Here is a 19,033-nt window from a genome sequence, read left to right as displayed (position 1 = left end):
GCCAGGGTGCCAGAAAGCAAAAGGCATCAGAGAGAGGAATGTGTGTTGTGCTCAGTTAATTCTGGCACAAAAATCCAAACTAAACTGCCATCAAGTTATAGTTTCCCCACAATCCCAATTTCATTTATCCATCTCAGCATGAATCCTCTCTCCAGCACAAGACACCTCAATTAATGTCCAGTTCCAGGTAGAGTAATTTCCTAATCTAATTTCCTAACCACATCCAGTCTGAGATCAGCTGCAGGTCTCAAACCACGTCTCAATCCCAGGGCTGTTCACAGTCATTTTATCACCGTGCCACTTCTCAGTCAGTGTCTAGAGAAGCAGATGAGGGACAAGGACCCCAAATATAGTGCACATGGGAATTCAGGCTGATGTTTCCATTGGGCAATCAAACCATTATTTTTCTACGCTGTTAAGAGGTTACAGATACAGGCCTGAGGAAGGCACTGGGGGGATTCTCAGAGAAGACATTAATTCAGCTTCCTTGCAAAACATTTGTAATGCATATTATCTTGAAATCTCATTCTGTCTGTTGCAGGGGAAGAATTTCTTGAATAAAAATTTTAGTCAGTATATATGAAATATGTCAGGCCAGTTTTCTGATTCTTACCCAGCTCTGATCATCAAAAATTCTATTTCAGTTTTGTAAAGATGAGTTATATACCACTGGCCTGACCCTGTGGGGAGAGACGTGTGCTCCTAACAGAAAAGCTTTTGCCAATATTTCAGTCTATTGGTAAGGAGGAAAGTTTATTGCTCTTAACCTTGCTTCCAAGAAGTTCTTGGTTCCCAAAGGGTTTTGGCCTTTACCTGTAAAGAAATCAGACCTGGACTGAGGTGAAAACTCTTTTCTTTGAAATATGCCACATGAGATTTGCCAGATAATGTTTTCTGAACAAAACTCGGGGAGGTCAGCACCAACATTAAAGCCCAGTTATTGCTCACACTGGAGCCCAGAGAAGGGGCCAGCAGATGCCAAGGGCTCTTTGCCTTGGGCAAGCCCAGAGCTCAGATCTTACCAGCAGCAACCACAGGGCTCTGCTGCAAGTGTTTTCTGCAGAGGTGAATGTGAGGGTCACTTGTGGAGCAGAAAAAGTTGTCTGTGTTGGTGAACTAACTCAAGTGAGCATTTATTGGAGGGTTTCAGAAAACACAGCCAGGTATTTACAGATGTGAGCAGACATGTAAAACAGCTGCACTTAGCAGGCTGACAGCTACTGCAGCACAGGGCTTGGTCTTAAGCAGTGACCACACACTGGAGTGAGCAAAGGGATAGAAATAAAACCTGTCAGTCATCACTCTGGCAGCTGCCTGGATCTCTCATACTCTTCTCTCATGTAAATCCTAAAAAAATCCTGCTAGGCTGGAATTGGTCTCAGAAACATGGAGTTGCTTCAGTGGAGTAAATCTGATAGGCTTACTTTTCTCAACGTGGTGAAACTGAGGGAGAAAGGCAAGGTGAATGATGATTCATTCATTCTCTTATCACAGAGAAGGGAGGACATTATATACACAGACCAGGCAGAAACTCTGAAACAGAGGAAAAGATGCATATATTTCTCACTGAATGTAATTGTTCTGTGGCACACATCACGGGACACTGCAGAGGCCAAAACTAAGTGCTGGTGCCAAAAGACATCAGATAAATTAATGGTAAAAAGAAGACCATAAGGACCTGAGAAATGCAGACCCGGGGCAGTAACCTTCCGCTCAAGAAGTCCCTCACAGCAGGTTGCTGGGAAGGTGGAGTCACAAAATGATCTCTCTACATCTCCAGAACCCTCTATTCTTCCCTAAACCACGCACTTGCTGCTGGCAGGCCTTGGAGATGGGATCCCCAGGGAGAAAACCCTTTGGTCTGACCTGCTTTGGGCATTTCAGGTTCTCATTACAACAGCTGGCAGCTCCAGCTTGGTGTCTCAGCTTTCCATCCAAGTGGGTAGAGCTGTCCCTCCGAAGCATTCTCCATGCCTTGGCTTCTGTCAATGTCCTTAGGAGGGAATTACCCCAGAGCAGACATGTGGAGGGAGCCAGTGGGGCAGTCCTTGCAGCTGCAGAGCACTGAGAGAAGAGATGGATGTGTGATGAGAGGAGGCTGCACATTATCCCAGCTCTGGTGGTGCCACCACAAGAAGAACAGTTCAGACGTGTTCCTGCTGCAACCCCACCAGGAACAGCATCACCCTGACCACAGCATCCCTTGTCACCACAGCACAGAGAGGTCTCACCTGCTCCAGGGCACCCACCCAGGCCTGCTGCACAGGAACTGCATCCAAGAGGAGCATGTCCTGACATGGGGCTGAGGATGGCTTGCTCAGCATCAGGGAGGGTGAAGTTCAAAGTCTGTAAATTTTATTTCTCTGGGGAAAAAAAAAAAAAAAAAAAAAAAAAAAAAAAAAGCCACAAAAATAAAACACGATGCAAGACCAACTGCCGTGGCACCTCAGTGACAAGCAGAAAACCAACCAGGATAAATCAAGATTAGATATACCATATTTGCCTGTATTCCCTTCAGCCCCATATCTCCTTCTAGCTGCCTGGATAATCCTCTGTAGATCAAGTAACACGTATGAGTTGGGCTGATGTGGAATGACTGATGGGGACTGTGTTTTTGGCTGTGCTGCTCCACACTCCCTCTCAAGTCATTAATTATGCCATCTGACATGAGCAGTGCTCTCAAGTTGGTATTTGTGAGGTATGAGATGAATTTCCTCTCCTCCTGATAGCTCATTAGGAACATGCTTTATTATGAAAAAATTTGCTGAGGAATTAATTATTCAGACAAAAAAAACATTTTTGAGAGCAGTTTTATTTGTTTTTATATTTATTTTACTTTGGGTATATCGTTTCTGTGGTCCAAGAAAAATAGCAGCAGCATGTCTAGAAGGTGGCTACCACCTTGCTACGAGTAATGCACTGCTTATTTCTGGAGAGAAGCAGACTCACAGCAGAAGGATGTCCAGGGAGCAATATGTCTGTATTCTGGGCAGTCCAAATGGCTGCTTTTGAGCCAGTCCTTCAGTCACTCAAAGGCAACTTCTCCCTGATTTACTTTAGCTCAAACATCTGCCTCAGCCCATTTTACCAAATGGTTTAGCAAATACGGCTTGCCTCAGGCTTTGGAGTCTATTTTATTCAGACTCTGGTCTATTTTATTCAGGCTCTTTGGTCTGTTTTATTATTATATTCATTTGTTGTTGTTGTTGTTGTTTTTGTTATTCCAAAAGTCTTGACCTATGGTATTTGTCCTCTAAAAATAATGGAAAGGACATGTCACATATCGTCTTGTGATTGTTGGTATAAACAACACTTTTTGGGAGAGGTTTCTCATGTTAATCACTGTATTTAAGAATGTCTTTGCCACTAGTTCAGAAGGATTATAGACAAAGTACCAAACTGTCAGCCACCTGTCACATCTGCATCTCTTCACAGCTAACACCACGTCATGAATCCCTTAGGGCATCTCATCTGGGAACATGCTGACATTTTGCCTTTTATTTTTTTAGAGGTATCTCCCTTCTGCCAGGAGAGCTGTCTGGTCTGTGAGGAGGTTATGAGCAGAGAGAGAGTGCCATGCTGACAGACGTTAATGGAGTAGTTACAAGGAAGCAACTGAATATGATTAATGTGTCCAGATAGAATAACCTCTCTATTTTGATAGCCAAGGAAAAACAAACATATTTAAACTTATTCACATTCTGAACTGAACAAATACAGGCTGTGGACAAGACGTAAATTTTCAAATAACATAAAATAATTGTTGTAGTAGTAGTAGTAGTAGTAATAATAATAATAATAGTAATAAAGTGCTTGGGATTTTCAGAGCATCATTAACAAAAATCTCTGAATGACTTGTGTATGTCAGACTCCACAGTATTTTACAGCTTGTAAGAGCTGTAACAGCTGGCAGGAATGTGGTCCCAAAAGGGCACATGAGTTTGTCAGCTGCCTCTGCTGTCCTCTATGGAGGATTATAGAGGTAATGACAAGGGTAGGAAAAACTCTAGTAAGGTTCTGATTCCACATTCTGCACAGGTGAAGAGTGCACGTTAAAAACAGGCTTCAGGAGTGAATGTGTATTTTCTTCTGGCACTACAGAGATGTTAAAAAAGCATGGGAGTGTTGGAGAGTGCTTAAAAGAATAAAAGGAATGAAAGGGAGAACAAAAAAGATGACAGAAGAGAGATCAGCAAATTAGGAACCCACAGTGTCCAGGCAATCAAAACCCAGCCTGAGGGTAAATATAACTCTGCCCCACTTCAGATTAAATGAGGTCATTACATATGACATCAATATCTTACATTTGCAGCTTAACCTGTGGCTGCCAAGGACTGCAATACCACCGCATCCACAAGCCAAGCAGTCACTAAGGTCTCGTGTATCTGAACAGCCCTGTGTCTGCTTAAAGCCCTTCAGAGCTTGTGCCTTCTGTACCTGCAGACATTCACACCCAAAAGCTCCCTGTGTGCTGCCGCAGAATTTGTTACAGTGTTCTGCTTTTTTTGAACTGCTCTTTTTAACCTGTACAATCACTGGGAGGCATTACTGCCCTTGGTAAAAGGGCTGTGCTGTGCCTCTTTCTAATGGTCCTGAGGCATGAGGGGCACTGAGCAGAAGGGGCAGGCAAGGCTGTGCTGCACTGCAACCCCCAGGACCAGGCAGATGTTTCCAAATTAGGAAAAGGGGTTTCAGTTTCACCCCTGACTTTTAAGGCAAAGCACCAGAACTTTCTGTTCTTCCCCCTTCGCAATCGGCCCAGTGCCAGGAGCAAGGCACCTGTTGGTCTCTGTAGCTGCTCTTCGGAAATGTAGCTAGTTTCTGTTGGGCAGCAAGACAAAAGCCCTCCTAAAAACATTAAGTATTTAGGAAGGAACACAGAGCTGCTCGGTGCTTTTTGGGGTGTCTTAGCGAGGTGTGAGGGTTTCCCCGCACTTGGGCGCAGCTTCTGTTTTGTTTCTGTATCCTTTGTTATTTTCTCTTTTATTAAAACATTTGCTTTACAAAACACACCTGAAGAGCCATCTCACAGATATTATTCTAAGTCATTCTGAGAAGTGCTGGACACCATCAGAGTGTATTGAACCCTTGTAGAGCTAAGAACATCTGGCTCAGAGAGAATTTCCACAAGTCTGCCTCACCAGCCACGTGGCAATGAAGTCCCTTGGGTTGTCCCTGATCCCCTCTCACATCCCCCACAAAAAAGTGTGTTTAACCAGGGTAACTCCAACTATGCAGAAGTCTAGGAGCAGTTTAAAGACAGACCTCCAAACTGTTCTATCCTGAGGATTTTACTTGTGATGGAAGCTTTGCAGAAGGAAGGCTGGCCCCAGAGTCTGGTGTAGGGGATGCCCAGCACTTGCAGCACTGCTACTCCTACTCTGAACCTATTGAAAATGATGTTCATGGTTTTGGTTTTTTCTTGAAGATTACTGAAACAATTCCCAGCCCTAATATGACTTGGAAAATGAACTTCAGCCTTTGCTGCTTTGGTTTGCTTTGTAAGTCCGTTTTTGTGTGCAACAACTAATTTGTATCCTAAGATCGAGTCATTTCCTTGGGAAATTTTCAAGGTAAATAATTAAGGATCTGTCACAAAGACAGCAGAAAAGAAAAAAAAAATACCTCTCTAAATCACATAATGGTTTTAAATGACCTATTGTGATTAAAAAGGCTTTAGTGTTCAGAGGAAGACATATCACAGAGTATCTCTGCTGTTCATTCTAATAAAATGAGGTTAGATCACATTTTGGAGGGGAAAAGCCATCTCATACCCTTATCCAAGCAACTGGGTGCTACGAATCAGCATTCCTCAAGTAGTTCCATCACTGCTGCACAACTTTATAGCAAAGCAGGTTCTGAGCCACCTGGCTTCACCAGTTCCTATTCCACTCACAGAGGCACACACAGAGCAGCCGATGGGAAGCGTGCAAATTAATAACATGGAGTTGCTTTCTGTGTGACATATTGTACCATGCACTGATTTTTAATCTGCTCACACTAGCATTTGTCATGCAGGGTGAAAGTCTGCTGTGAGAAATAGCCTCTTCATTTTCCCTGACAACTATTAACACTGAGCCAGTCTTCAGTGCTCGTGCCGCAGGCAACTGCTCCTGCCAAAAATAAATGCAAAGACTGAGGAGAGAGACGTTTTGCAAAATTAAACTCTGTCTCAAAAGTGAATAAATTAGGACAGAAGCACATCCTTAATTCCTGGAGACAAGAGGAACTTCATGGTGACTGTTTACTTCTGATGAGGCAACAAGCAAAAAACCCAAACCATTAAGATGTGGCTACTGGTTGTGGATGGGGCAATGCAGCTGCAATGGAGGAAAGTAGATTTAAACTGGTTCTGGAGCCATACCTAAAGGGTAAAGTACAAGTGCACAATCATGTCACAACCCACACTCAGCATCCTAAAGACTGAGTCCCATCCTAAAGACTGAAGTCTCAACTTCAGTCTGAAGTCTCAACTTCAGTCCCACCACCAAAGTGCTCATTACACACCTTTTTTTTTTTTTTCCTTTGAAACACCCCCAGATCATCATATTCCTGGCTTGATACAGTTTGCAATTCAGCAGATGAAACCACATAATCCAGGTGGCTTTGCAGAGATCAATTTCCATATTTCAGCCCAAGCCTGAAGTACCTGCCAGCTACCTACACAGGCTGCCACAGCTTTTCCTGCTCATGGATGCTGCACATGAATCAGTTGCTGTCACTGGATTTAGTTATTGTTATTTAATTATTAAGAAAATTGGATAAATTTATTTGTTTTGCAAACAATAAACCAAATAATGGGCTTTCTGAAGGTCAGAGGACTCCTAAATTTCTCGTGTCATTAGTGCTTTCTAATCATTAACCTCCCTTGTAAAGTTATGAGGCATTTGCAAAATGTGGTCCCACTGAGACTACAGTAACATTAAAGATTCAAGTATTTATTCCTCTTCCCATTAGGGTATTTTTTGTCTGTAATGTACAGAATGATGTGGTGGATTTTTAATTCAAAGGTCTGTACAGGGAAGAAAACACCCACTGTCTGGGTAAATCCTGAGCACCCCAGATGTTGCTGCATGGCTGAAACACAGCTGTATTAAGGGTCAATACTGCCTCAGAGGTTCTGTAGGATGCTAGGAAAAAAATAAGAAAAAGAAGAAAAAGAGGAAGAAGAAGAAAAAGAAGAAAAAGAAGAAAAAAGGGTTAAAGAAAAAGAGAGTAAACCAATGATGAGTAACTCAAAGATTCACATGAGATCTCAAATTTAACTACTTTGTAGGTTCAAACAGAGGTCTCACCTTATGTGAGGAGCACATGCAATTTACACTGATCAAAGCAGAGCTTTGAATACCTGACGTGGGAGATGAAATATAAATATGTGATTTGTGAAGTAAAAAGACAACACCAACAATAATGAGACATCAAAACAGATCTGAATGTCACACTCCTGGGTGCAACCATAATGATACCTTCTCTTGTGACAGAGATGAAAAGGCAAAGAACACAAGATCATTATTGTAACAATTACTTTAATAGACAAGTAAAACTGGGATTTAGTGGGGGGCTTTGCTGTTTGTTGTCATATTTGCTATTCATTTTCCTTGTGATTGTTCAAAGACTGATAAATAATGCCTTTTATTAAAATGCACAGTATGAGGAAGGTTTTCAGAGGTGCCCTGTGATGTTTAGATGTTTCACTTGCACTGCCTCTAAACAGGAACAGGCAGAATTTTGAGCATTTGACTGCCTGTACTCTGAACTTGCCACAACCAGGGCTAATTTACCAAATATTTCCATTTCAGTTCTGCTAGAATCTGCTATCCAGGACATGTTGTTACATGGCTTGCACAGCAGAGGCAGCCTGTGTCCAGCCTGCTTGGCAGGGAGATTCATGAACATCTGCATCCTCTGCTGCTGTGTCCTAACGCTTACCCTTCAAGAATGGGCAACTGAACAACCTCCAGAAATAACCCCTTCCAGGAGACTCAGATTGAGAACATAAAAATGCAGCGCTCCAAATACCAGTAACCTTGGCCGAAGGGATTTCTCTCCTTTGAAAGTTACCAAGCACAGCACAACCCAAATTCTGTGGGAACTCCCACCCCTACCTCTCCCCAAATGTGCATGTCATAGGAGAAGTGACAAAATAGTGAAGGAAACTAAACAGAGCAACTGTTAGTGACAGAGCTGCAGGAGGTCTAAATAAATCAGTTAACATCAATTTCTCCTGCTGCAGAGGCCAGAAATGCCCATTGACAACAGCTGGCTGAACTCACTGGGCTGCTCTTTTCCTGTCCAACTCTAAAGTGACTTTTTGTTGTCTATAAAATTATTTGCTGTAGTATGAAATTTGTCTCTTAATTAGGAAGCTTCTTCATCCTGGAGAAAACTCCATATAAATGTGAAATATTTTTATTAACATTTAATGGAGAATTGAGTGTGATATTGACACTAGGAAACGGACTGTATTATTTCCATACTGCAATATGCAAATACAATCATTGTTATTGCAGATTAGGAGACTGAATTTGCTAATGCTTTTTAATAATGCTTATTATATTTCTCTGACAAAAATACCCATTAAAATACCACTTAAAGAGCATGAAGACTGCAGAGATTTGAAATTAATTCTGTTGGGTTGTTTTTTTAGAAAACAAGTTTTAAAAATTCAAATCTGCATTTTTCTGTTTTTACAAATAGCCCACCAAATCAATATTTCAGGAGAGTGAATCAATATTTCAGAACACTGTGATGTAAAAAAAAAAAAAATGGTCTATTAAAATCTTTTTATTAGCGTGTCAATTGCAGTGCACAAAATTTGCACATATGGGTAAAGAAATTGTTTCCTGAAAATGTGCAAATTGCTACTTCACTGAATGTAAATGAAGTGCTAATTGCTCCTTGCAAACAATATTTATGCAAATTATGCCCTACCATTACATTACAGAGTGGAGTTTACATTTACATTTGATGCATTTTTTTCTCCATCCATTTGACAGTCCCTGGACAACAGTACTTGGGATATTACTCACTTTTTTTTTCCAAGACATTTTATGGAGACATGAATGGGTGAAGAATGGGAAAGGACCTGCAGGCAGTAATACATCATGACCTAGAGGGGCAGAAGATCTAAATCTGTTCTGTTATTCTGGTTCATCATTCACTAAGCAAAGTATTTGCAATAAATGATTTATATCAAATTTGCCTTTTATTCTGCTTGCCTTTTGACCTATGATACATTTGGAAATTCTCTAAAAAAGTAATTTAAATAAAAATGTCTGCTCTCTAAAATAGGAAAGAACTTAAAGTAGCTGATGCCATCAGATCAAACATTGAGTTCAAGGAGATATGTTTGATCATGGGGGTTTTATTGGTATTAACTTGGTTTTAATACCCTTTGGGGTTTTTTTCCTCCTAATTGATCTCATTAATTTGGAGAAGTCAACACACCTTGTCTGTAATTTCCCAGTCATAAGCAAGAAGAGCCTTGAATCAGTTGAATAACATCTGTTTTGTAACATTCATGAACATCAATTGAAATTTTTGACTTTGAAACCTTTAAAATACCCCACCTTATTAATATTTTATTTCCTGAGGTGAAATTCTCCTACATTTGGTATTATTAGTTTTCCCACCACATTCATAGAAACATAGAACAGTTTAGGTTAGAAAAGATCTCTAAATTAATGAAGTCCAACCATTAACCCAGCACTGCCAAACCCCTCCTTGGGTTCAGATTAGCCTTTCATAGTTTAGTTTCCTAAAATTTGTCCTCTGCTCTAAAGTCCTCCAATGATCTTAACAATGTTTAAGCCATTAACCATTTTGGCTTCTCACACACACCCAGTCACTTCTTCCTCTCAGGAGAGATAGGGAACAGGAAACTTCTCCCTTTTTCAGAGAGCTTTCCATGATGGGTTAGTTACTTAAATTTCCCTTGAATACTCTGTCTCTTGCTGGTAGAGCGAGGTTGTGGAATACAGCTCTTTTCAGACACACATAAAACTTCTTCCCTTAGCCTTAGAGATTGCTCCTCTGTCCCCAGAGCTACGCAGCCCTCAGGTGCATTCCAGACAAATTCTCAAACATCCCTCAAATTTAGCCCTAGCTCTGCAACTGGAATTTCTTAGGACTTGGGCAAATAACTAAATTCCTCTGGCTCGGTGAGTTGCCTCACCAAGCTAAGCTGCAGCAGCCACATCTGTCCAAACCCTTGAAATGCTTTAATTCAAATTTCCTTGAGAGTGCTTTAAGCTAATGTGTTTTATATCAAACACATCTCCCTCCGTTTTCCTGATGTCCTCATTACCAACACTGAATGCAAACTCCTGTACTGTCACCTGCACCTGGGACCCCAGGTAGACGCTCACCTCTTAAGCACTGGCTTGGCTTCAATTTTCCCCTGACAGAAACATTCTGCCTTCAGTGAGTCAGACTCTGTTTATGATCACATTTTTAATTACTCCAGGGAACATATGTTAATACTCATTCATCTTCAGATTGAGGAACGCTGTAAGAGTCAGGAGCCATATGGCTCCCGTCTACAGAGAAGGAAAAGGTGTGTCAAATTCCTCACTCCATTAGCTCCCAACAAGATTAAATTTACATCCAAGGCTGGGCACAGCTTTGGTGCCAGCAAGACGTGGGCTGGAACCTGCAGCCAGCTCAGCATGGGCATGTGAGCTGCAAGGTTCTCCAAGCATGGCTCAGAGCCACAGGGCACTGCAAGCCCTCTCTGCCACCTCCAGGGCAGAAAGCACAACCTGGATGCCCGTTGGACCTGTTTCAATAAGTTACTAAATCTGAGCATGTCGTGTCTCATATGCTTAGGAGCTGCTTGAGCAATCTGTGTAATGGGGTGCCTCATCCTCTTTTCTGTGGGGATGTCTTCTTGGGGACAGGAAAGTGGTGTGAGGAGAGAAAATGAGCTGCAGCCTGGAGTTAATATTCCTCAGGTTTAAAGCCATGGATTAGAGGCTTCAGAGTTAGTTTCCTCTTCTCCTGGGCTTACAAGACAATTGTTGGGAACAGCAACTCTGGCATTTGTCAGTTGAGGTGCACTGAAATGCAATATTTGTCCCTAAAGACAAAATCAGCACCCTCTCAGCAGGTGAACAACACTGATATATTACATCTAGCAACAGTGAGGTAATGCCACATGTAACCATATCTCCATCCCTGTCATTTTGTCTTGTCTGGTTTTCTTTTGTTGTCGAGGAAGACACAATGCAAGGAGCAATCTGGGTCCAGCCCTTTCTCAGGCACCCAGGACAGAAGTGCTGACAGGATTCCAATTGAGAGCTGATCACTGGCAAATAAAGAGGTTGTGGAGGTGTCACCAAGGGCATGCTTTGATCTTCAGGTTTTATTACTGGTGAGGATATGTGAGAAGACAAGGATGTAGTTTGCCCTCAGAACTGAGATTGAATTTCTAGCGCTGGCACTTAGAGAGGAATAAACCCAAACAAATCCTTGGGAACACAGAGCATTTCATCTGGCAATCAGAGGAATACAAAGGCAGAATGCTATTTTTAAATCAGATTTTCCGAGAACAACTGCTGCTTAAAATACATGTATAAATAGCAATCCCTAAAGCCTGGCAATGGTAGTCTCCTCCTGAACTAACAACTTACAAACAGTTTGTAGAAGGCATCAGATTCCCTGATACCTCTCACACTGATGCAAAAATAATCTCACACACACATTCACAGGCAAAGCAGCTATTTGGGATTTGTGCCTCACACTGAGAACAAGCTCTGACCAAGCATGAGGGAAATACATGTCTCTCAGACACGTGGATATTTTATTGTCCCATGACAAGGCCTCCACTCTCATCACCCTGGAGCATGGGGGATGCTGCCAGCTCCCCTCCCAGAGCTGGCTGTCAGTCTCCAGCACATGCCAGCTCTCAGCATCATCACCCCTCTGCTGCCAGGATGGAGGCAGGAAACTTTTAAGAGATGGCATGAATAAAACAAGTCCACCTCAGTGGATATTTGATGACACTTTCCAATTAGGATTCTCTAATTCAGTCTCTTTGCTCTCTGAGTGTTACATGGGTAAGGATGCTCTCCCTGCATGAATTGCCATCTGCTCCCTTCAGTGCATGAGGAAAGCAGCGTCAAACCAAAGCACGTTCACCTTCTTTCTTGTTTTGCTGGAGTGATTCAGGATTTCAGGTTGTTTATACTTTTTTTTTTTTTTTAAGAAATCAAGGGAAGGACCTAAATGAGCAATGTTTCAGGGATCCAGGCATTGTGAGGGAGGTGTTGGATGCCCAGCTACCTGTGGGATCACCTGTGCCATGGGAGGGTCCATGCTGCCCCTGAGGAGGGAGGAATGAGATGCCTGAAAGCTGAGAGCATTGAGTGAGAAGCTGTTAGAATGAATGAAAACACCCTGCCCTTCATTGCTCTTGTATTAATTCCTGACCACTGGGAGAAGAATTACCTGGCATGGCAAACACCTCCCCTCTCCCTGATGGTATTTTTCTAAATGGACAGTGTGAGCACTGCAGAGGCCGTTCCCATTGCCTTTCTTTCCCCTGCCATGTTGCAATTTTACTGCTTTGTTTGACTTTGCAACAGAATTTAACAAAACTGTGAAGTTGGTAGTGCTGCTTTGCTGATGTGACTCAGGGTCTTCAATCTAGTGATAACTTCTCCAGTGTAGTTTATAATTTGGAGGCAAACCCTATTAAAACCCAGCACAAAAAAATTCCAAGATTCCAAGGGTTTTATTTATTCCAGTAAAGTCTGCCTCTTTTCTCCATTTCCATTTCCAAACTGTTTAAAAACTGACATGTTTTCAAACAAATACGTAATCTACTCATCACGGCTGGCAAACATCCACCAAAACCCAAATTTACTCTTGGAACAAACATACAAATGACCCTTTCCCAAAGGATGGTGTATCTTTAATTTAGCCAAAATTTTTAGTAATTTACAGGACAGTATTTTCCAAAAGCCACTGTCTGTCTTGTAACCTTTAAATTTCCAGGCAATGATTATAGGCTAGAAACCATTTGTCTAAGCTCAGAAACTTCGACTTTTCTCCAGTGTATCTAGTGCAGACTGGGCAGGGTCCCATACAGTTCCTTTAGGGTACAGTTTGTTCTTCTCTTCAAAGAACTTCCAGGAGACATTCACTATGACTGGAAAGGACCACAAACCTCAGTAAAATATCTTTCCCCAGTGTATTTTCTTGGCCATCAAAACAACTCCACCACAAAGCTGCCTCCCAGCATCCCAAATGTCTTCTCAACTAAATTGGTCAGAGGTCACTTTTTCTCTTCCTTAGAGGAGAAGAAAGTGGAAAAAGAGAAAAATACATAAGCTACAAGGACTGTCAGTGACTAAGGGCCAACTTGTTGAGATGTGTTAGAAAATTTGCCTCATAAAATCATATTGGCCATAGAGACAAACTATAAAACCTTACTAGACTTCTCTTAGCACCCTGCCTCACTGTGTTTTTATTCTCCCCATAACAGTACATGGCTGCACTTCAGCTCCACATAGGGAATATTTAAAACAGTTTCAGTGATGATTTCTGTTGGCTGAGGTTTGTGTTTTATAAGTTTTTTAATCTCCACAGTCAACTTCTTGTAGAAGAGACCACATTACTCAAATCATAAGGACGTATTAAATTTAAGATATTCCCAATTGACACATATGGGGGCTTTGTTTGTTTTATATAAGGTAATCCAGGCAGGTTCCAGTCTATTTAGTTGTTTTTCTACTCACCTTTTCTTTGTATAAATCTTCCTTACTCTATAGGATGCAGGGCACAAATACAAAACCTTTCATGGTTCTTACTTTCTTTCAAAGTAAGACAGCCTCGAAGGTTATTTCCACCCCAGACACCCCAGCAGCATGGCAGTAGGCAGACAGGGAAGGGGAAGAGACATGAACAAGAGGATGGCACTTCCAGGATCCCTCCCACCTTCCCCATTTTCAGTGAAAACCTCAGGGTCTTTGGTTACCCACTGTTTTAGAATAGAAATGTCATGAATGAAAGCACATATGCTTTTCCAACCTGCTCCAATAAACAGCTAGGAGGTAACTACCTTTGCTGAGTTCCCAAAGTATCTTCCTGTACTCCTGGCAAAGAAACAATTTTGCTGTCACTGTTCCTGCAGCAGAGTTCACAAGAAAAATGTTCACCAAGCTTCCTCAGTGTGAGTTGGGTTTTGTACTTTCTATGATGCTGTCTTCATTTCAAGTAAAAGACATTTTAGCTGAAAACATAAGGCTGTTCTTTGTGTCTAGAAAACATAATGCCACAGCATTTTCTTTGACTCTAAATGTACACCTATAAATGCCTTTACCAGGCACACAGCACATGCTATTGTTCCTCCCACAGCCTCAGATTTGAACCTTGGAAGCCAGGGAAATGTGAAGTGGATACAGAAAATAAGCATATTTCTCTCCAGCTGACAGACAATCAAGGTTATTTCTGAAGTAAATAACGTGTTGCTAAGGAGGTTTCTTTCTCTTTTCTGATAATAAAGTTGCAGCATGCTGAATTTGACTGCTTCCCATTACAGGAGAGCTGAACAGGTCAGAGGGTGGGCAGGTTCAATTTGTTGGTTTTGTGTGCAAGTGCCAAAGAGCTTCTTTCTGCTGTGCTGAGAGAGTTAAACCAGCCCCCACAACACAGACCACACGGGCCAGATTTGGCAGGAGGCAGGGGAATTCTCCAAGCTTCCCTTCACACAAAGCATCTCCTCATTTCCACGGGTTATAAAAGTTGGGAAAAAAGCACTGAAGATCAAAATTTCAAAGCTGTAGGAGTCTTTACAGCTTTAAATGATGAAGAGAAGCACTCAGAGTCAGTGTTATCTCTGCTGCAACAGGACAGCTGCGGCAGACTCTTCAAGCACAGCTGAGAGCAGCTGAAGGCCCCAAGTCCTCTTTTGAGCAGTTGGGCAGCATCTGACTGATTGACATACATCATTTACTGATGTCCAGAGTCACAGAACGATTTTTCTTTTGCACCTTAAAGGCTTTTCCTGTAAAAAGAGGGAATACATAACCTTTCAGGTTGTGGTGTTGTATCATCCCCTTCACAGCAAAGAGTGCCAGGAGGGCATATTTATCTCTGAGATCAGTAAGAAGAGGCACAGAGTGGCAAGAGAGCATTGCACATGCAGAAAGGGCTCTTGTGAAGGAGTTGGTATTGCCATTTTCCTCTGTTTCTGAAGATATTTTAGTTACTAACGAAAATTAGAATTAACCTGATTGACTGACTTTTCCATCTAGGTCTGAGTCCCAGCCCTCCAAGTGGGTAAATAAGATTTCAAAAGCACAGATGGGCTGCTTCAATGGTTCACTGACTTGGGAAGAAGTTCTGCAGTGTCTGCCCCATGACTTCTTTCCTCCCATTCTCCTGCTGCCTGAGCTGCCCTGGTCCACATAGAATCTCTTGCTGATCTCACACAACCAGCAGAAAATAAAGCTGGTTAATTTATAGATATACACCAATATTTGGGGATTTCTAGAGGAGTGGATCGACTAGGCTCTGGGTCTGCAGCAGCAGCACCAACAGCAAGTCAGTTCAGCCCTATTGGTAACCCATACATAAAAGGTTCTCCATTAGGCTGGAAAACAGAGACAGGAGTGGAAGGTGGCAAAAACAGGTCCACAAGGACTTAAATCACTGGCTAAAAGTGGATTTTCCCCTCTTGGCAGGAAGCTCCCTCCTCCACCACACACCAACAGCCTGGCCCTGTGATGTGACTCACTCCAGGTGCCAACCTCAGCCTAGAAGGGCTGGAGCCCTGCAGTGGGATAACTGCACCAAATTTCCCCATCAGGGGAAAAGGCAGAATTGCCTTGTTCTGGGAAAGCAATGAGATTTTCTGTGTAGGGCAGGGCTGATGTCTCATCTGAGAGCTGCCATCTGAGGGAGGAGGATCAGAGAGCAGTGCAGCCACGAGGCCACCACAGCCCTGCAGTGTGGGTGCTGCCACAGCCCTGAGCAGAGTCACCAAGACACATTTCTGACATCTGGGCTTCTCTCCCTGCCAGTCCCAGCCCTCAGCTACAGCACCGGAGGGGGTGAAGGACTTTGCTGTTCGTAAAAGGTCAAACCAGGAATGGCTATTAAATTTACAGATCACAATGAAATGGAGAAAGGCAGGATCACTGGAGGTCAAAGACATGGAATGAGCAATTCCTTACTGAATTTTTTTAGAACATTCCTAGGCTGCATGGAAAAAACAATTAAGTGGTCTACGTATGGTATCTAATGTTTTAAGTTTGCTTTAATAGCCCTTTAGATCATTATGATCAGTGCTGCAAGTGCATAAATATCCTCATCTCTTCAACATTTTCTTCTTGACAGGTTAGTTTTCTACCCACAGAGATATTGATGAGACACTTTTGCACTCCAGATATGTGCATTTTTCTGCATTTTCAAATAGGAACCACCATTATCTTTTTGCAAGCTGAATATTTTTTATACATCATTTACTAGTGACTAATGCGTGCTTCAGCCATGGGCTCCAAGGACTGTCATTTATCTTCCATAATGACCACAAGTTCTTAAAAAACCAGCAACACACTGGCTGCAAAAGATGATCAGAGAAGACTCTTAGTTAGAGCCCATGGAAACAGAGCAGAATGCGTATTTTGCTTTGAAAACAACAAAGAAAACCCTCATTTCTTTTGTATGAAATGCAATACAAAATAAAAGAAGGTTTCAAATAATGCCAAAATATACAGAACATTTTTCTGTTCCTGAATTCAGCTTGTCATCTGTAAAAACCCCAATGTAACTCCAGTGAAAATCAAAAGCAGTCTACAACACTAAACTTTCTAGGGCACTGACTGCCTGGGATTTCTTACTGCCACTTAACATTTTCTGTACCAATGTTTTAAGCAACTAGATTTGAATGTTATATCTAGGACAAAACCACTGCAGCCACAGGACACAGAGTACTAAGGTTGAGCCCATGCTTCCATATGAAAGCAAACTGGATGCAGTTTTCTTCAGCAGAAGATGTATCCTTTAAAGCAGTCAGATTTTAGCCATACACTCTTTCAGTTCCCTGCATTGCAGCAGCTGGCCAAGTTTGTGCCAGAGCACACTGCCACGTCTCCTGGATGGAAGGTGACAGGCAAGGAAATCTCCCCTTGAGTTAACCATGATCAAGAGTGACACTACTGCAGGCAGAGCTCACCCTGCAGGCCACACAAGCTGAATTTTGGGAACTCTGCCCAAGCTATGCCAGTCCGAATGCTCAAGAAATAAATCCGGGGCAGTTCCATGGGTGGCAGAAAGCTTTGGGGTCCTTACAAAGACATTGTATTTCCAACTGTTGTCTGAGTCATTCCCAGTGACAATATGAGCTCATTTTTCACGTGTTTCTAATGATTTCAAATGCTCTATTTGACCTTGATTTTCATGGGAAGGAAGCTCAGTGCTTGTTTGGATGTCTTCTCATAAGCTTTTCCTCTTCTACAGTTTTACTGGCAGCTCAACAAATATTTTCCCTAGTGCCAAATAAGTTCCAGCTACGCAACAATTTTTCCACATGCTTTCAGCTGCTATAAAACAGCTTTATCTCCATTCTGTGTCTTGAGGTTGAGTTATTTTTTAGTATCTTTCCTCCTATTAATAAAAAGCAATGGAGTGATAAATGTGCATTTTACTCAGTACACATCACTGTGCAAGTATCTTGCTGCTTCCAAGGGCTCAGCCAGCTCCTGCTTCATGCAGACTCTACTCAGCCTCCTCCTGTCAGCATGAAATCCTGCTAAAAGCATAACCCCAAACCCCCTTTGTCAGTGCCATCACCAGGTAAAGGGGCAGTTCTCTGCAGGGAGAGACCAGAGCCAAATTAACAGAAACTTTTCACTTCATTGGAGACATTACCCTTTAGAAATATTCACAGAAAGGCAGCATGTCTCTCCCTGTCAGGTCCGCCTACAATCAGTAGTGTTAGAAATAATATTGACACCAGATTATTACAAAAATGGTCTAACTTTACCTGAGTAAACTTCGTCAATATCTGGTTTCAAGTTTGATTTGGCACCAGATTCCAGCTGAGAGCTGATATCTCTAAATTCTCACCCTCTCCAGCTTTCTAAGCCTGTCCACTGGAAAAATGTGTCTGATAAAGACTTTCTTTTTTCCTGCCTACACAGACACCATTCATTCCTTTTGGGTGTAGAGGTCCACAGCAGCAGGTTAGGATGGATATTTTCTAAGCTATTTGTAATTCAGAATGAATAATTTGCAGATTACATACCCACAATATCTATAAGAGATCAAAGAGATTTGGTTTTTAGAGTCTAAGAATTTGGGAAATTTGGGAAGTGAAGATCATGGCAATTCAGTGTCCCTGAAATAAACTTTTCCCATCTTTAAAAGTAACTGATTGGAAAATATAATTGCAGTGAAGCATGTGTTCATATCAGAGCTCGTGAGTGTGTTTACCCAGGTGTGCTCCTCCAAAATACAGTCACTGATAAAGATAGATGGCTTTTGACAAGGAATATCAGTCATTTTCAGAAATTCGATGGGGCAACTGTGTGCTTAAATGACTTTGCATGAGCCCAACAAATGCTGAGCTTGGAGAATATCCTTGTCTCCTTGTGCATTTTGTAGTATCAGTAACATGCGCCTTGGGAGCATTTAATCTACAGTATCAACAGTATTTATAGTGTCTGGAGTTTTACATGGCTAAAGTAATTACTATGATAAATGCCAGCAATATTTTAAAATTAACATTGAACTTTCTTTCCATTTAGAAGCAGAGGACACTTAATTGGCAAAGATGGGATTATGGTAAATCCTTTTGCTGTTTAGGGTCTGGTTTTGCATAGATAATGTGCAGAGGGAACTGTACTTTCATCCTGAAGTCAGTTGGTTTTCTTGGTTTCTGGAGTGCTGTGGTGGCCCAAAGACCAGGTTTGGTGACTGTTTTCCTCGTTCCCCTCCTCAGTGATTTCAGCTTCATCTTTTCCTCACTGTGGAAGAGTCAAGAAGTCTTCCTTGCCTCAGAGTGTAGTCTACAGTTTAGCTGCTAGAT

Source organism: Sylvia atricapilla, chromosome 6 (genome assembly GCF_009819655.1).
Source record: "Sylvia atricapilla isolate bSylAtr1 chromosome 6, bSylAtr1.pri, whole genome shotgun sequence".
In the NCBI taxonomy this organism is placed as follows: Eukaryota; Metazoa; Chordata; class Aves; order Passeriformes; family Sylviidae; genus Sylvia; species Sylvia atricapilla.
Note: the sequence above shows the minus strand (reverse complement) of the source record.